This window comes from Pipistrellus kuhlii, unplaced genomic scaffold (assembly GCF_014108245.1).
Source record: "Pipistrellus kuhlii isolate mPipKuh1 unplaced genomic scaffold, mPipKuh1.p scaffold_m20_p_36, whole genome shotgun sequence".
NCBI lineage: Eukaryota > Metazoa > Chordata > Mammalia > Chiroptera > Vespertilionidae > Pipistrellus > Pipistrellus kuhlii.
Genome location: NW_023425536.1, coordinates 3,647,613 through 3,666,052, shown reverse-complemented (window position 1 = coordinate 3,666,052; position 18,440 = coordinate 3,647,613). Strand labels below are relative to the sequence as shown.

The following is an 18,440-nucleotide window of genomic DNA, read 5'->3' as shown; positions in this document are numbered from 1 at the left end:
TGATGAGATCTCTTAGGATTTACCTCCTTAATGACTTTCCTTTACACCTGACAGCTGAGGTGGTCAGTCAGCATGCTATACCTTCCATCCCACACACTGAGTGTCTAACACCTGGAATTCCTGCCTCTTACCACCGTCCTCCTATTCCCTGTTTCCACCTCCACCTTGGAAACCACAAGACTGACTTCTGATTCTCCAAGTTTCTTGGATTGTTTGTCGGATCCCAGACAGAAGAGAGATCACACAGTATTTTACTTGCTCTGCTGACTTATTTCATGGGGCATAATGCCTTTACAGTCCACCCTTGTCGTCACAAATGGTAGGGTTTCCCCATTTGTCATGGCAGGCTCCTTTTGCTTTCCCCTTGGAGAGAGAGCTGCTGCATGTGGGCACACCTGTTAGCTGATGCATTAAATTAGGGACATGCGGATTATGACTGCTGGAGGAGGAGCCATGTTACCCCCGGGTCAGCAGGTGGCTCCCACAGCCCCCCAGCTCCCACTTTGGAGAAATGAAAACTGTGGTGTGGTTTTCATTGAAGGCGGTTTGAATGAACTCACACAAAAGAAGTAAAGTCAAAGATTTATTAGTTACAGGTCTCATAATTGGGGGAGGGGAAGAGAGGAGCCACAGAGTGCTGGGGGAAGGTGCTGCCCTCCAGCCCAGGTCACAAACCAACAGGAGGGGAGAGAGCACATAGTAAGGACCCATTATAGCGTCAAAGGTGGTGGGGTGAGCTTTTTTAAGGCTCAACTTTAGTGGTTATTTTAAAGGGGCTCCTGAGAAATAAAGCCGGTACTTGAGTCGGGAATCTGAATATTCAGTCCTTATCTCACATCCAGACCCTGGGTGTGAGCAGGTGGCCACGCTGTAAATTCTCAGGCTGCGGGTCCAAACAGCTATTTCCTCATTGCAGGTGCTCCCTTGCTGTCCTCTCCCAAGCCCATGGCCACGAGGATATCCTCAATGGCTTTTTCCAGTTTCCGTGCTTCTGCCTCTGGGATCAGTCCATCTCCTGCCTGGAATTCTTCAGCGATCTTAAGGAAAAGGAAACAGAGTGTTGAGAAGCAAGAGATGATTTTGCTAATAAACTAGGAGAGGACACAAGAGTCCAGCCAATCATGTCACACTCACCTCATCAGTGGGGACATTGACTTCTGTCTCCAACCTCACTGGTCTTTTCTCAACGGCTGTCCTAACCACTCCGCCAATGATCGCCTGGATCACAGCTTTGAATATATCTTTAAGCTAAAAGCAAACATATAATACATCATGTTTATTTCTATTTCAAACTAACTCACCTTCCCCAAGGGCACTTGCAGACAGAGAGGAGGAGAAACCAGGACCAGGGAAGGGTTTATAGGTCAGAGAGCTCTTCTCAGGCACCCACACAACAGGGATGCCCTATAGCAGTGTTTTTCAACCTTTTTTGGGCAAAGGCACACTTGTTTCATGAAAAAAATCACGAGGCACACCACCATTAGAAAATGTTAAAAAATTTAACTCTGTGCCTATATTGACTATATATAAAGTAATTCTCTTGAATAGGAATCAAATAAACACAAAGGAAGTATTTTATAATTACTTTATTATGAAATATTAAGTAAACAAAATAGTGAAAAATTATAAAATTCTTGTCTGCACCTACAGCACACCAGGCAACATCTCGCGGCACACTAGTGTGCAGCGGAACAGCGGTTGAAAAACGCTGCCCTATAGTATCAGTAATGGGAGGGGGAGGAGCATGAAGTTATGGCTTTGGGAAGAGCTGGTCTGAAGAAGCTACTCGCTGCTCTAAACCCCAAACAGCATGGACCCTTCCGCTCAGGGCCCCTCTGGACAGTTTCACATGGTACCTACCGCACCAACTATACTTCCGGGCAATCCAATCAATTCATTTGGTTCTGCATGGACACGCTGATCAACTGCTGGAACAGCGAAGACTATTCCCAAGCAAAGAACTACCAGGAAGATTGAAGCTCTCATGGTTCAAACACCTAAGGAGAAAAAAAATAATTGAGTCTGATGAGAGCGATCCTTCTAAAAACCCATTTTACCTTCTTCTGAAGAGAGAAGGTGGGACAAAAAGATTGAGTTCTCTCTCCCAAGAACTTATTTATCCAAGGCCTGTGGAGGAAGGATGAGGATTTGTGTGGAGAAATCAGTCCAGATGGAGGTATGTGATTCAGTCACTGAAGGAAAAACAGCAGAGAATGACTCCAGGTTGGAAACATGATGTGCAAAGATCATTTAGGTTGGGAGAAGGTTGGAGGGTGGCTTATGGGTCAGGATTTTGAGGCTCCAAAGAGGAACCAAGCAAAAGGCTGTTCCAGGGATTGAGCAACAGTGCCCAGGTGACCCAGGAGAGCCTCCCTAAGGAGGACTCCTGACCCCAGGTAGGGACAGAGGTCCCAGGAGTAAGGTGGCCACTTCCCACTTCCTCCCTGACTACTGCATGGCAGGGTGAGATGTGCCTTCCAACCGCCTCTCCTAGAACTGGAATGTCTCCTACAGGCCCAGCCAGGGGAAGGTGGGCAGGAGGACAGCCAGGGCTCAGCTCCCCAACCTGGCCTGGACCACCCATCCCTCTACTCCTTCCCCAACCAGGGAAGTGCTCACCTGGCATGATGGAGCCCAGAGACACCCCCCCCCCCCCCACACACACACACACCAGTTCCTGCCTCCTGACAGGGCCCAGCTCTTCTGAAGTTCAGATCACTGGCCAGGGACAAGGGGCAGGAAAGCAGGAAGGACCTGAGGGAACACAGCCCTGCTCCCTGCCCACCCACACTCCTGCCTCTTCCCCAGATGCTGAAACAGTCAGGCAGCACAGGCCCAATAGCGGATGGGCTGTGGTCAGGCTGCTGTGTCCTGCCCAGCAATGGAAGAGGATCTTTCTCACTGGGGGCCTAGGATCCTGCCCCCCAAGGTGGTGGACAGGTTGGTTCCTGGGGTGGCCTAGCCCAGCCTGGCCTGGCAGAAGCACTCACCTGTAGTGGACGCAGCTAAGAAGGTGCAGTCAGGAGTGGCAAGTCCAAGGGTCTCTGATGCATGGCTGTGGCCCCAAGGCCTCCCCTTTAAGGATCCTGAGCAGCCTGGCCAGCCCCACCCCCATCTCTTACCCATGCCTCATTGGCTAGGATAGCCTTGGGTGGGGCCGCCAAATTCTGTGTCTCCAGGTAAGGGACAAAGCTCACGTGGTCTTAATTGGTATCTGGGCAGATCCTATCTGCTTTTGTGGCACCTGGGGGTAACTATGAAGGTAGAACCAGAAAAACACTGATAAGCATTTCAGGGAGGGACTGGACCCATGTTAATCCATTACCTGCTGTTCAGGCCCTGGGCAAGGGGTTCAGGAACAAGAGCTTACAGGGAACCCCAAGTGGTATTTCAGCATAACCCTGCCTTGCCTCTCAGTTCTAGGGGTTTTGGGTAAAACCTTAGCAGGACTGAGAACTGTCTGATGGCTCCTGTTTATTCTGCAGCAAAACAGGAGCAGTGGGGGAAGGCAGGGCTCACAGGCAGAGGTGCTCACTGTCTCAGGAGGGGCACAGCTGAGCTTGGGAAGAATGGAGGGTGGGATGGCCATGCCCAAAGCACAGACATGGAGGGCCAGGCCCTGGTGCTGGGGTGACTGGGACAGACTGGGAGGGCTCCAGGGAAGGGGGACACTCCTAGGGCTCCTGTCCTGTGCCCCCTCCCAGGCCTTTCTCCAGGTCCCCAGGAAGGACACGTGGCTGAGCAATGGAGGAGAGGGGGGAGCAAATGGCTTTTACCTCCCCACGCTGTGCACCATGAGCCATTATGTCTTCCTCAGTGTCCACCAGCTGCTCTTGAGATTTCACTCAAGAAACTTACTTTAGACTTTTATTCAATGAAGTATTACTTTGATTTACACTTAATGTTAGCATTTTAATGACATTTGGTAAAAATGTTTTAAATGGAGAAAGTATATATCTATATTACATATTAATTTCTATTGTTAAGTATTTAGGGAACACAAACCACAAATGTTGTATGTTTCTTTGTATTCTTTATAGAAAATACCTGTCAGACAATTTTATTCTTATCTCAAATGCCTTCTCACATCAGTGTTTTCTATGCATATTTTCATTTTTTAAAATAAAGATGGAGTCACAGTTCATGAAGACTAGTACCTATTTTTTACTTACAATTAGATTTACAAACTTTCTAGAACCATGATGACACATATAATTTTGATTTTTACTTTGGCGATGTAGATATAACATAAAACTACTGATTGCCACCATTGTTAAGGGCACAGTTCAGTGGCATGAAGCTCGTGCAGATTGTCCTCAGCTCTCACCACCCTCCGTTCAGAACCTGTTCCTCCCCCCAAAGTCAGGCTCTGTCCCCTTTAAGCAGTAACTCTGCATTCCTCCCTCCCCCAGTGCCTGGCAATAACATAGAAATGTTTTACTCTCTGTCTCTATGAATTTGACTATTCTACGCATATCACATTAGTGAAATCATGTAGTATTTTCTTTTGTACCTGGCTATTTCACTTCACATGATATCCTCAATGATCATCCATATTTTAGCACATGTCAGAATTTTCATTTTTTAAAAGTGAATAATATTTTGTGAGTAAATGTGTTATGTTTGTTTCTCTAGTCATCCCTGGATGGACATATGGCTTACACCCACATTAGGCTATTTTGAATAATGCTGCTGTCCTCATAGTTGCACAAATGATTGAGTTCCTCCTTCCAAGTCTTTGGGTACAAATCCAGAAGTGGGATAAATTGCTGGGTCTGAAATTCTATGCTTAACACACACACACATACACACACACATACACACACACACCCCTTTTTTCCGGCGTATAAGACAACTTTTGAAATGAAAAAAAGTCAATCGAAAATCGGAGGCAAAACACCAAAACTGCACAAAAATTACCTGCAGATCTTGATGGCAAAGTAAGTCTTTTCTTTGAAGTGGGGGGTAGTCTTATACAGCGAATATAGGCCTAAACCTATGTTTTGACTGTAAAATTAGGGGGTCGTCTTATACACCGGAAAATACGGTGTGTGTGTGTGTGTGTGTGTGTGTGTGTGTGTGTGTATATTATTTTTTACAGAGAGGATGGGAGAGAAATAGAGAATTAGAAACATAGATGAGAGAGAAATATCAATCAGCTGCCTCCTGCACACCCTCTACTGGGGATGTGCCTGCAACCAAGGTAGATGCCCTTGACCAGAATTGAACCTGGGACCTTTCAGTCCACATGCCTATGCTCTATCCACTGAGCAAAACTGGCCAGGATTGAAAATTCAGGGCTTATTTTCTTCCATGATTACCACAGGGGCTGCACAATTTTAAATTCTTAACAGCATTGCAACAGGTTTCCAATCTGATATGATTTGCAAGAATTTTCCCAAATCCTCTGAGTTTCCATTTTATTATGTCAACAGTGACATTAGATGGATATTTAAAAATTTTTATTTGATTATATAAAACATTTAGTTTTTTTGGCTGCCTATTCTTTTAATGTATTTTTTTTTTTGCAAAATTACATATACATTTAATATTATGAGGTTCTTCCTTTGTGTTTTCATTTTAAGGTTTATAATTTTAGTGTTCATGCTTTGGTCTTTGATCCATTTTTGTTTATTTTTGCATAGGTTTAAGGTAAAGGTCGAATTTTTTTTCTTTTGCATACGGATATTTGATTTTCAAACATCATTTGCTGAAAAGATCATCCTACCTCTATTGAATAATCTTGGCAACCCCATACAATTTTTAAAAATCAGTTCATTTGAATTTTATTATAATATCATTGAGAATATAAGAAGCTCTCCTCTCTCAAACACTGGAACCTGAATATCTTAGGTGATTAAAAATTACATTGTATTCTAAATCACTGGAGCTGTATTTTTTGAGTACACCACGCATTTTATCCCAATCAGTGATCACGGGATGTAAGTAGACTTCTGATTTGTAGCTTTACAGTTCCCCTGGGGTCTCAGATCCATAAGATAGTTCACCTGCTCCTGCAGGGGCCCTGCCCTCAGGCAGTTGCCTCACAGGAGGCTGTGTGGCAGGTGTTCCTCAAGGAATGGCATCCCCTTTGGGTTTGAGGAAATGCCAGACCACTTCCCACAGTGGCTCCTATTTCACACCCCCTCCGCACGTTGTGAGGGTCTTGATACCTGCACATCCTTTGTAATACATCCCACTGTCCACTTTTAAATTATGTCCCTGCTAATAGTTAGAAGTGGTGTCTCATTTTGGATTGGATTTGCATTTCTCTGATGAATGATGATGTTTATATCTTTACAAGTACTTATGCATCTGTGAATACATTCTTTGGGAAAATAGGTATTCAAATAATTTACCCATTTAAAAATTGGGTTATTTGTCCTTTTATTGTTGAGTTATTAGGGTTCTTTATATATTCTAGATATTATTCATTTATGAGATATATGATTTGAAAATACTTTTGCCCACTCAGCTATTGCATTTTATCTCTTGGGCATGTTTTCTTTTAAAATTATGCTAAGACCCTGACCAGTTTGGCTCAGTGGATAGAGTGTTGGCCTGCGGACTGAAAGGTCCCAGGTTCGATTCCAGTCAAGGGCATGTATCTTGGTTGTGGGCACATCCCCAGTAGGAGGTGTGCAGGAGGCAGCTGATTGATGTTTCTAACTTTCTTTTCCTCTTCCTTACTCTCTGTAAAAAACCAATAAAATATATTAAAAAAATAATGGTAAAATAAACATAACATAAAATTACCACTTAAGCCATTTTAAGTGTACAGTTCAGTGGCATTAGGTACACTCGCATTTGAATTCTTGTGTCTGAAAATATGCACCCATTTAACACAGTTCTCCATGTCTCCCTCCCACTAGCCTCTGGCCACCATCGTTCCACTTTCTGTGAATATAACAAAACTAGTGGATTGTATTGATATATGCTTATCTGGTGAACTTTCTCATATGAGAACCATATCTCTGTTTAAAACATAGAGAGGGGAATATATTAGACCCTCTATGATGCTTCATAACATTGCTGTAGTCCAGCAGGTTGATTAACAATTGTCTGTTCTTCTCCCAAGATAGATCTCCAGGGAAATGCAAGAGAAAGAGGAACAATTTGTGGAGAAGTAGTAAAGACAAGCATGTGGCAAATATACGTGTTAGTCAAACGTCTCCCCAGGTGATTTCGAAGAGTGCCAGCGTGGTAAAGTGAGATGGTAAACTACTGCTGTGCTCACCACTGCTGAGCACCCTGAAGATGTAGGAGTCACACCCCACAGGCACAAAACCCTTCAGCGAGGGCCACGGAGAACTGCCACCTCAGCATGGATAGTTTGATGGCTCTGCCCAGCTAATGAAATGGGAAAAGAATTAATACTTGGCTGAACTTTCTGTTCATGAAAAAGGGGTTCTTTGTAAAGTAACCCCTTAACTGGGTGATCTGATCATACATTCCTAAGTGGACAGGTCATGGTGGGTAGTCACATCCCAGGTACCTAACTTTCATTAAAAGGTTTATCTTTGACTCAAGCAAGCCCTGCATCTAGATGAACACATCTTTGTGATAAGCGCTAACCACCCTCAGGAGAGCACATGATCTTGTTAACCATCCTGCAGTCACATTGCCATCTTGCTTTCTGCACCTTCATGTACTCTCCCTTACATCCCATTTTCAATTTCAAACTCATAGAAGAAGCCGCACAACTTTTATTTTCTGGAGCACGTGAGATCTTGCTCCCCAGCACATGTTGTCAGCTGGTTCAAATAAACTTTTATAAAAATTCTCCACGGGTTTGGATTTTTATTTTTAGGTCAACACTTCTGATTTAGACTTTTGCTTTTCATTTTGGATAGGAGAAGCAATGAAAAAGCTTCTATTTAAAAACCATTGTATGTTATTGCCTTGTCTGCCTTAAAATAGGGTATGGAAAAATGAGACAAAATTGAAACATTTTATTATTTTTTAACTTCTGATTTCATGGTTTTATCACCCAAATGCAGATAAATCCAACATCATCTCTCACAGATATAAATTTGGGGCTAATGATCTATCTTCTCCAAACCTTGGTTTTATTCACCATAAATGTGGTGAATACCAACAATCTCATAAGTTTGGGTTAAAAATTAAGTGAGGCAACACAGGTGATGACAGAGCCAGCCATACCTAGAATTTCTCACTTGAAAGTGGACATGTGCTTGATTAAATAACATTTAATCCAAAGGCCTAGTAACACGGAAGTGACTACTGTTGTCTTTAAGTACTTCACTGGTGTTGGATTATGCCTATTGTATAGATATCATATCTTCTTTATCATTGTCTATTGATGATATTGGGTTTCTTCCATATCTTGGCTATTGCAAATAGTGAAGCAATGAAAATAGAGGTCCATATACCTTTTAAATATGTATTTTGAATAAGAAACAGTTGATTGATTGATTGATTCATTCATTCATGAACATTTAGGTTGTTACCATAGCTTGATTACCCCATAACACACACACACATACATGCACACACACAATGTGATAATGCTAACCATTAGAAAAATGAAATATTGCAACATAGATGGACCTTGGTGGTATTGTTGTAAGTGAAAAAAGTTTGACCAGGAAAATTATATACCATATGGTCTCTCTCTAATAATATCTTTCTTATTGACTAGTCTGACGATGGACATTTGGGTTACTTCCATATCTTGAATATTGTAAATAATTCGACAATAAAGATAGAAGTCCACAGATCTTTTCAAATTAGTGTTTTGCATAAGAAAAAGTTTCTTGCTGAAACCAGTTGTGGCTCAGTGGATAGAGCATTAGCCTGGGGACTGAAAGGTCCCAGGTTCCATTCCGGTCAGGGGCATGTACCTTGGTTCTGGGCACATTCACAGTAGGGGGTGTGCAAGAGGCAGCTGATTGATGTTTCTCTCTCATTGATGTTTCTAACTCTCTATCCCTCTCTCTTCCTCTCTGTAAAAAATAAATAAATAAAATATATATTTAAAATAAAAGAAAAGAAAAAATTTCTTTACCCATGCATTGATTTATGGACAATTAAGTTGTTACCATAACTTGACTATCCCATAACACACACACACACACACACACACACTGCTCAGGCATTAAAAACAATAAAATTTTGCAATTTTCTACAGCAGTGTTTCCCAAACTTCTCTCATGATGAGAATCACCTGGTGGAGTTGTTAAAATATAGATTCCTGAATCCCAACTAAGAAGTGCTAAACTAGAATTTTTGGGAACATATAGGTAAAATTGTATACTTAACTTAGTGGCACTAGTGGCACAATTTTACCTATATGTTCCCCAAAATTCTAGTTTAGTACTTCTTAGTTGGGATTCAGGAATATGTATTTTAACAACTCCACCAGGTGATTCTCATCATGAGAGAAGTTTGGGAAACACTGTTCTACAGCATGGATGGCCCTTGATACTATTACTCAAAGTGAAATAAGTTTGACCAAGAAAATCAAATACCATATGGTTAATCTAATACATGAATATTCAATACAAAATAAATCAAAACATAACAAACAGAAAACAAGCTAATAGATATAAGAACAGATTGGTGGCTGGTTGCCAGATTCTGGTGGTAAGTGAAATAAATGGATGAAGAGTTTAAAAAGTAAAAAAAAGAAGAAAAAAAGAAAAAGAAAAAAAATAATTTAATTCATATTTTAAAAGCCCCAGGTAAAACAACAAAACAAAAGCTCTGGTTTCTTATCCTTATCTTATCTCTTGTCCTACCTTATTCTCAATTCCCCCTTTAGCTAGGGGCAGGGAATTTAGTATCTCAAAATCTGCAAGTAAAAAGATGGACAGAATCTAAGACATCTTCAATTACTCCAATTCAGAAAGGGTCTTTCATACCACTTTTTCTTCCCTTTCCTCCATTTCCAGGTGTGCTAGTATGCAGAGAATTCTCTGTAAAAGAAGTAATTTACATACTGGAGCTCAGCAAAGGCTGTAGGAGTCATCAATCCATCCCTACGTTCTACATTTTCTCCGCAGTTTCCTAGATTTCCAGCCTGGTTAGCAGTTTTCTATATCCCAGGTACAATGGGTGATAGGTCAACCATCCTGTAACAAATACTTTCAAATTCTTAGCTTAGTAAGAACAGAACTTTTCTTACTGCCACTTACCGTATTACAGCACTGCCCATTGCCCATTTTATGGACTTTTTTTTAAATAATATCCTATTTCTAAGGACTGGTTTCTGCATTAGACATACTTTTTTCATGTTCTGGTGACTGAAACCTAACACAGTAAGCTTTGAAAGAGCCTCTGTATGTGACATAGAGTAGTTTTTCTTGAAGTAGAGCTGAATTCCACCAAAAGCTAGTAGGTTTGGTATTAATCACCAATTTTAATTGGCATTTGAGACCCCCAAAGTGTAAGTGGCTCAGAATTTTCTTTCCCCCAATCACAAATTCTAAACAAAATGAAGCAAATTCTCTGCTCTCTCAGAGGCTGACTAAACCTGAGGAAACTTGTAAGTATCCTCCCGACCTCTCATTATCTGCCACTTCTGCTCCTGAGTGGCCTGCCTGTCCCCTTCTTTGCCCTGCAGTCACTAAGCTCCCTTTTTATTCTGATGGCTCCGTTGGAACCCCTGCTCTTACTGCCCCATGTAAAGTTACCCTGTCAGATGTCGGATCAGGCCCAGGAAACAGCCCTCATTTCTTACAGCCTGTGGACTGAAGATGAGCTCTGTGCCATTCTTAAGAGTTCCTAAACACAAGAATGACTACAGGGTTTCACCAGGGCATTTCTGCTCAGTATCCAAAAATACGAGCCAAGGATCTGTACCTCTGTCAGCTTTACCTGTGCTTGGGGGAGAAGAACCTTGTAGTTATCAACTACCCTTCTTCTTTGTCTATGAAAGGGAAGGGAATGCTTCAGGTGTCTTGATCCGACAACATGGAAGCCAATACAGGCCCATTGGGTAGTATAGTCAACAATTAGGTTTGGTTATCAAAGCCTCTTTCCCTGAGTGAGAGCTATGGTGGCCATCACCAAAGCACTGCAGTATGTTCAGAAGTACTCATGGGCTCCACGGACTCCTCATGTGCCTCATTCAGTGGCAGCCCTACCTCACTCCCATCATACTCAGCGACTCTCTGCCTTCAGAGTTCTTTTATTGTCTTCATCCAACATGACTCTTACTCACTGTGTCACTACTCTCCTTCCTCTGCCTTTGGACAATACCCCCTCATGACTCCCTAACTTTAACAGACTGACTACTTACTCTTCAGATTGATTTATGGAAAATACCTCTTAAAATGTTGAATTAGTTTGGTTTGCTCATGGTGAAGCAGGCCCCAATCTAGCTGGCAATTGTCTGTATGAATAAAACCACCAAGGCCAGTGTAATGCCTTAGGCAACTTCTGTTCAACAAATTGAGCTCTCTGCGTCCACCTGAGCTTGCAGTTGGCCCACGGTAGAATGGTGACCATTTATACTGACAGCAGGTTGCACCTTTGGTGCTGCCCCTGACTTCTGTATGCTCTGCAGACAGAGACATCTTGACTTCTTCTGGACAAAAGATAGATGACAACTTTTATGTTTTAAAACTCTTAGAGGCTGTCCAATTGCCTAAGTCTTTAGCAATCATAGAAATCCCTGGACATTCAATGACATACACCAATAAAACTAGAGGTAATCATTTGGTGGCATTGCTGTTAAGTTAGCAGCATTAAAACAACCTAGGACCCCAACAAAGCACCGGAGCTATTGGCTGAAGCACTTGCAGATTTCAAAGATAACATTATGGAAGCACAACCTTTTGTTCTATAAAATAGAAAGAAAAACATGCTTGAAACATGGCTCAAATTTTACCCCAAAAGAGTCTTATAGTAGGTCCAAACAACTGTACACTCCTTCCGATTGCATACAACACCACATATGTACATCACTTAACTCACTGGGACACTGACAACATCGTTTTATGGGGAAAGCAATAGTGCTGGGAGACATCGCTAGAGATAGAACCCAGGTATACCACAAATGCTAAGTCTGCCCAAAGCACAAGTCTGGAAGCTCATTCATACTTCCATGGGGGAGTTTTCTCTTGCCTTTAGGACCCTTTGAGAACTGACACAAGGACCTTATTTAGTCAATCCCATATTCAGAATACAGGTATGTGTTAGTAATGACTCGTTTTCTTGTTGGGTGGAAGCATCCCCAGGCCACAGCGGCACAGCCTCAGCAGTAAGTAAAAAACTCCCACAAATGAACTTCCCACTCTGGGAACCTTGTCGGAGCCCCATAGGCACCAACTCCTTTCTCTGGACACGTTGTATAATCTGCAAGATCTGCCGATTCTGCAGCCTTTCCACTGTGCTTATCCTCCCCAGTCCTCTGCTCCTGCGGAATGACTATGAGGACAATTAAAACTCAGTTGGAAGAACATGTGAGTCTTCTAATCTGCCTTGCTCTGAGGCATTTCTCTTGGCATTGTTCAACCCAAGGTCTGCTCCTTTAGGCAAAGACCGATGGCCTCATTTAGAAATGATTACAGACCAGCAGACCCATGAGATTAGATCAAGGAATGTGTACACCTGCATTGCCGAAAGGAAACCTCCTGATTTACTGTAAAGCACTTACAGGGCTTCTTAACTCCAACTCTCAGCTGATGGTGCAATCTTTCCACAGTGTGCTACCTGTAGACTAAGATCTACATTAGGATCTCCAACCCCAGCATCTACATTATGTCTATTGGAAACACTATCCTCATAAGGCTGCACTTCAGTTTTAATCAAGAGGGCCAAAATCAGGTATTACTTACTAATCCTCCTGTTGCTACACTTCAGGGTATTCACTCAGGCACTCATGATGATCATTTAAAAAGGATACCCAAACATGATTAGTTACCTCAGCCCCATTATCCACTCTCACTTGAGGGCACTGGGTGTTTCTTTCTATGTGGAACCCACATATGTTAGTATCGCCTTGCCAACCTGATGGTGAGGCAGCTATGATATTGTTATGTTAGTATCTGATGCCGAAATCAGAAAGAATCTTCTTCCTCTGCCATTATCCCCAATCGAGGCTCTTTTGTCTGTAAGCTGCAACCAAAATGGACCCCTCAAAAATTGAGATTTGGGGCATGGCCTCTTCAGGCCTCTCTCCTCTCCAAGCCCTATAATATATCAGCAAGGCCTTCGATATGCCCTCACTAGAGCTTTCTTTCCTTGGCATTGAATAGCTGAAATAGAAAAGTCTACCAGAAATCCTTCTGGCGGCACAACCATGGAATTCTACTGCAACTGCTCTATCAGAACAGCAAGAAATAATGGGCATTCTGGCTGAAATAGTCCTAAACCACAGGCCTGTAATGTGCTGGTTGCCAAGCGAGGCAGTCCTTTGCCCCATGGGACATTGCTTCTTTGTTAAAAATCAGGTAAAGTGGTGCAACAGCTTGAAGTTCTGAAACAAAACGTTTAAATCCTTGAACAGACAGAACATTACCCTATAGGTTGTGTTGGACAGATTGATGTAGCTGGCTGATGGTAAGAATAGGGACCTAGCTTTATTCTATATTACAAGCATCAATGATATTGATTTTCATGATTATGATTGGCCCCCTTAATTAGGTCCCTTGACAGATTCACTGAGCAATGACTAACAGCCACTGCTAGAGTAATGGCGGCACAATGCCTAGACATGTTACAACAAATAAATCCCGTGAGACCACCTCTACCAAGGAACTTTGATCTGAGGAACATGTGTCATGGAGGGTGCTTTCTACTGGCATCCTATTGGGAAAACGGGGCCATATGCTCTCTTACTGCACCCTCAGGACACTGCTTTCCCTCCCACATGCGACAAACATACTGGGAATAAACATTCCTGGCATCAAGAGATCAATGTCGCTGTTTCAATGATGGATTGCAATATCCATCCATATTTCCTGATAATTGATCATCAATGATTTCTAAGAAAATATCCTGGTGGAAAGAGGAAATGTGAGAGAAAAGCAGAAAAATAAAGGTGACACCATTCAGAGAGCAACGTGAACTGGAGCCAGGAGGCCTCTGGAAAGCTGAGCGAATGCACCGGCTCCTTATGAAATGGCTTTTCTTTCTCTTTCTCTCTCTCTCTTTTTAAAAAAATATATATTTATTGATTTTTTTACAGAGAGGAAGGGAGAGGGATAGAGAGCCAGAAACATCGATGAGAGAGAAACATTGACCAGATGCCTCCCGCACACCCCCGACTGGGGATGTGCCCGCAACCAATGTACATGCCTTTGACCGGACTCAAACCCAGAACCCTTCAGCCCGCAGACTGATGCTCTATCCACTGAGCCAAACCGGTTTCGGCTGGAACAGCTTTTCTAAACCCAATGGCTACATACTGGGACAGCTTCTGTGGCCAGCTCTGTACCACTGAGCTCTCTATTCAAAAAGACATTTTTTAAATCCAGCAATAAACATAAGCAATTAATCATACGTAGCATGTGTGAGTAGGCTGGCCAGCACCAATCACTGCTTTTTCAATGCAACTTGTGAAATCCCTTTTCAACCTCCCCTCCCTTTCTGTCTTTTTAAACTCTGTCAATTTCTTTCCCCCTGGAAACACAGTTTGGCTTCTATCTAATTCTGTGTCTCACTGTAATTCTTAAAAAATGAGCCCCAAGTAAAGCTTTCTTTGCCTTACAGTTTTGGTCAAAGTTGATTGACATTACGAGGTAGACCGTCAGTCCCTTCTCTTGGGCCCTGGGGTGTCCTCCAAATTCAGTGCAGCAGCAGAGGTGCTCCTGGGGTTAAGGCCAGGTCATAGGGGCCTTGGGCCCCTCCTGGGATTTCTGGCACACTGAGCCTCTGGATGTTCCTCTCAGAGCCAGTGTGCAAGCTGAGGGAGCCCAAGCAATGGAGAGAGCCGTTGGCTGCCTGCTCAGCAGCCAGGGCTGAATGTCCAGCTCACAGCAGCATGTAGGACAGACATGGGAGCCCGTCAGAATGCCAGCCCCATTGGAATGCTAGCCCCATCAAGTGTAGAGATTATCTATCTATCTATCTACTATCTATCTATCTATCTATCTATCTATCTATCTATCTATCTATCTATCTATCTATCTCTATGGCTAAGCAACCAGTCAACTGGCAGACTAGCCTGTAGGTATGACATGCACTGACCACCAGGGGGCAGACACTCAACTCAGGAGCTGCCAAGTGACTGCAGCTTTGCAGAGTGCCCTATCCCACTCCGGGACCCCTTGGGGATGTCGGACTGTGGGTTTCAGCCCAATCCTCGCAGGCTAGGCTGAGGCACCTCACCTGCTGGAGGGACACTCCACTCACTCTGCAGACACCCTTAGAGCCCTGGCACTGTCCCAGGTGCGGCCGGCCAGCTGGCTAGGGAGGGGCTGTGGGGGGTTAGTTTCAGGGTGTGTCTGGCCCATCTTGCCCAGTCCCGCCCCACAAGCCACTTTCTAATTAATTTCCTTTCAATGTGCACAAATCTGTGCGTTGGGCCTCTAGTCTCATATATGTGAGCGACTTCCAAGGAAAGCCACCAGCTAAGCTTTGTGTGTGGCTAACGTTTTGGGCAATTGAGAACAGAGCAAATCTCAGACATTAGCTTCCCAAAGCCTGGCTGACCTTCAGGTTCTCCTGTTTTTACAGCCACCGCAGTGATCTGCGGGGAACATGGAGGGCTGGGGAGCCAGCGTGGTCTCGGCCCTGTTGGGGAGCAGATAAGCAGGCAGCAGGCAGTGTAGTTAGCAGGTCATCACTTTGATTTGTGTGTCCTCTAGTTTATCTGCTCATTTTCATTTCTGAAGTTGTTTCAGGGCACATATTTTGTGCCTGCAGCAATAATAAAATGTAGACTTAAGTGGCTCAAACATCAGAAACTTATTTTCTTCTAGTTATGGAGGCTAGAAGCCCAAGGTCAAGGTTCAAGCCAATTCATTTTTCTGGTAAGTGCTCTTTCCTTCTGCTGTGGCCTTTTCTTTAGGGCAGGCACAGAGAGAGAAAGAACTAACTCTTTGGTGTCTTTTCTTAGAAGGGCACTAATCTTATCAGATTAGGGCCCCACCCTTACAATGTCATTAAACCTTAATTACTTCCTTAGAGCTCCCATCTCCACAGAGGCACACTGTGAGATAAGAGCTTCAACATATGAAATTTGGAGGTATACAAACATTCAGTCTATAACAGGGCAAACACAGTCTAAAAGGGCAATTTTCGGCAGAAAATTCACCCAAATTGGAGCTAAAGGAGCAGACTTAGTAAAATCTAATAACTTAGCATTATTCCCTCTAATATGCTTCCTTGTCAATCAAGTTGGGCTGATTAGAGACTTCAGCTTTCTGAAAAACCAGAGAAAACTCTAAAATTCTGTCATCCTAACCAAGTACTCTACCCTCCCCTTCATTAGCAGTAACAGAGTTACATCCAATTACTGTCTTTAGAGATTTTGAAACCCTTTATCTAAAAGGTTTTACAAAAAATATATATAGAGAAGACTAACCTGAGGATATTTTCTTTTTAAACTAAGGAAATATTTTGATTTCATTGTAAAACTGACCCATAGCCCCAAAAGAAAGTTGGGAAAACGTAAAAACAGTACCGAGAGAAAAATGGAAAGGTGCTCACTGAAAAACATCTGTCCTCAATAAAATCGAAGAGGAGAATTAAGAAGTGCTAAAGAATTTCTTCTCACTGAAAATGTGGAATAGTTGTTTTGAAACATTTTGGTCTCCAAACTTGAGGAAATAATGTTTTTTTATAATGAGTCAACACTGATGTAATATAATTCTGTCCTAAAGTAATTTGTTGGTCTGCTGAATTGTATGGTTCATCTTTTGAGTTAAAATATTCCTCACACCTCTGTCCAATAACAACTCTCATTTTCTGAGCACTTGTTTTATACATCTCATTTTATTCCCCTAACCTCCCTTCGAGTTAAATACCATTATTTCCCCAACTTTGCAAATGAGGAGACTGATCATTTAAAAGACAGAGTAACTCTTTGAATGTGGCAGAACTGGTATTGGAACCACTGATTCTAATGGTAAAGCTCTCCCCCAGCTCTTCATTGCTCAGTGCTTCCAGAGACTCAAAGGCTCTGGAGAGAGTGGTGTGTGTGTGTGTGTGCGTGTGTGTGTGTGTGTGTGTGTGTACCTGCAGCTGTGTGTCTTAACTTTCCCTAATCTGGTTCTAGCTTCTATGATACAAAGAAAATTACAATAAAATGATGATCACTACCAAGAGGCTGAACTGAACAGGTGGCCACTCCAAACTCTACGTTATTACCCATCCCAACAGCTGCACAGCACAATGGGAGCTTTTCTCGGAGGATTCCATGTTTGAGAGAAAAGAGAGAGAGAGAGAGAGAGAGAGGGAGAGAGAGAGAGAGAGAGAGAGAGAGAGAAAGAGAAATTAAGGGTGTTGTCCACAAGATGAACTATCAACTAAAGAGCAATTTTAGCTCACTTTGCCTTTTAGGTCTGAAAACATAACTCCAAGTATTAGCACTAATATATCGTATTTTAATCTCACTGAGACTTAAAGCAGAATGAATCTGAAGTTTACTGCAGGACTAAATTTTAAGCATGAATGTACTGTTCTAATGCAACCCTCAGGGTGATATGATAACAGATACCAACCATGCTCACATGTTATTATGGTCAGATTCTGACAGTAATCCTATATAATAAAAAAGTAATATGCAAATCAACCAAACAGTAGAACAACCAGTAGCTATGATGCGGACTGACCACCAGGGGGAAGATGAGCAATACAGGAGCTGCCCCCTGGTGGTCAGTGTGCTCCCACAGAAGGAGTACTGCTCAGCCAGAAGTCGGGCTGATGGCTGGCTAGCACAGTGTCAGTGGTGGGAGCCTCTCCTGCCTCTATGGAAGCATTAAGCCATCCGTTGAACATCCCCCAAGGACCCCTGGACTGCAAAAGGCACAGGCTAGGGTGAGGGATCCCCCCTCCCCACAATGAGTGCACAAAATCAATGCATCAGACCTCTAGTACAGGTAGAAAGACTTAACCTTTTCTTTACATGCTCCATCCCATATCTAAGGCTACAAATGGAGTCATTCATCATTTTTTTCTTTGTATAGATTTATTCTTTCTTTTTCAATTACAGCATTATTATTGTACAAGTCAGAAGAAAGCTCTTGCTACCTTTTGTTCTTCCCCTGCCTATCAGAAAGTAGAGGAGGGATAAATGGTGATGGATGAAGACTTGACTCGAGGTGGTAAACACACAATACAGTGTATTGATGATGTGTTGTTGAACTGTGCACCCGAAATCTGTGTCATTTTGTTAACCAGTGTCACCCCAACAAATATTGATACAACAAAAAGGAGAAAAACAAAACAAATGAAAAAAGAAAATAAATATTTGGTATCTTTGACTTAAAACTGTAATAAATCTGAGAATATATAAGCAAAGAGATTGG

At 42.6% G+C, this 18,440-nt stretch overlaps 3 long non-coding RNA genes across 3 annotated transcripts; 2 read left to right on the top strand and 1 right to left on the bottom strand.

The window, feature by feature from the left end:
* Nucleotides 1-570: 570 nt before the first annotated feature.
* Nucleotides 571-1,315, bottom strand: LOC123651100. Its single transcript, XR_006739578.1, has 2 exons — nt 1,135-1,315; nt 571-1,037 (listed from the first exon to the last, which is right to left on the bottom strand). It is a non-coding gene; the product is annotated as an uncharacterized LOC123651100 (long non-coding RNA).
* A 3,263-nt stretch (nt 1,316-4,578) lies between these two features.
* LOC123651093 lies at nt 4,579-18,427 on the top strand. The gene is made up of 3 exons (XR_006739573.1): nt 4,579-4,590; nt 13,977-13,983; nt 18,188-18,427. It is a non-coding gene; the product is annotated as an uncharacterized LOC123651093 (long non-coding RNA).
* On the top strand, nt 15,550-17,525 carry LOC118732245. Its single transcript, XR_004992099.2, has 2 exons — nt 15,550-17,331; nt 17,368-17,525. It is a non-coding gene; the product is annotated as an uncharacterized LOC118732245 (long non-coding RNA).
* Nucleotides 18,428-18,440: the final 13 nt, after the last annotated feature.